Source organism: Pristiophorus japonicus, chromosome 3 (assembly GCF_044704955.1).
Source record: "Pristiophorus japonicus isolate sPriJap1 chromosome 3, sPriJap1.hap1, whole genome shotgun sequence".
Classification (NCBI taxonomy): Eukaryota; Metazoa; Chordata; class Chondrichthyes; family Pristiophoridae; genus Pristiophorus; species Pristiophorus japonicus.
In genome coordinates this window covers 4912114-4913256 of record NC_091979.1, presented here as the reverse complement: position 1 = coordinate 4913256, position 1143 = coordinate 4912114, and positions in this window count along the sequence as shown.

Sequence of the window (1143 nt, the reverse complement as noted above, 5' to 3'; positions counted from 1 at the left end):
ATTGAAAGCCTCTGGGCCATGTTCGCCACCCATGGTTTGCCCGACGTCCTTGGTAGTGACAATGGACCTTGTTTCACCAGCTCGGAATTCAATGAGTTCATGACCCGCAATGGCATCAAGCATGTCAAGTCTGCCCCTTTAAGCCCGCATCCAATGGTCAAGCGGAACGGGCAGTCCAAACCATCAAGCAGAGCTTGAAACGCATGATGGATGGTTCCCTGCAGACCCGGTTATCTCGGATTCTGCTCAGCTACCGCACGTGACCCCACTCGCTCCCCCTGCAGAATTGCTAATGAAGAGAGCACTCAAATCCTTAGTCCACCCGGATCTCAAAGATCATGTAGAAACCCGGCGTCACCGGCATAACGTGTACCACGATCGCGCGGCTATATCACGTGACATTGAGGTCAATGACCCTGTGTTTCTTCTTAATTACGGTCACAGTCCCAAATGGGTTGCTGGCACGGTGTTAGCCAAGGAGGGGAATAGAGTGTTTGTTGTGAAACTGTTGAATGGATAAACGTGCAGAAAGCACTTGCATCAGACCAAACTGCGATTCACTGACAACCAAGAACAGTTTGAAGAGGACATTACCATCATTGATCCACCCACACACACCCAACCAGCAATCGACCTCGCGGTCAACCACGAGGATGAACCCACCATGCCCGACAGTCCGCGCTGCAGTGCAGCAATGATAAGACCAACTCACCCAGGCCAGGACTCCAACTCAGGCAATCAACCCGGGAACGCAAAGCGCCAGATCGCCACAACTTGTAAATAACTTCTATCTGACTTTGGGGGAGAGTGATGTTATGTATGTAAACGTTACCAATGTGTAACACTTGCCACCAGGGGGCACACCTGTGGGAGACCCACTGGTCACCTGCACACCCTGGGCAAGCAGGTATAAAAGGCAGTCTACCATGCTACCTCCTCACTCTGGAGTTACATTAAAGAGACTGAGGTCACAACAGTTTGAGCTAACAGTATACAGACTTGTGGAGTTATTCTGAACGTAACAGGATGTTTTCCTCTCTCTCTCTCGAATTACTTAATGAAAGGTTGCTGGAGGGGAGGGGCCTAAGTTTTAAATCGTCGGGTGCCTTCTTGCTTTGCTCAGTCTTGTTGGGTGCCGTGGGT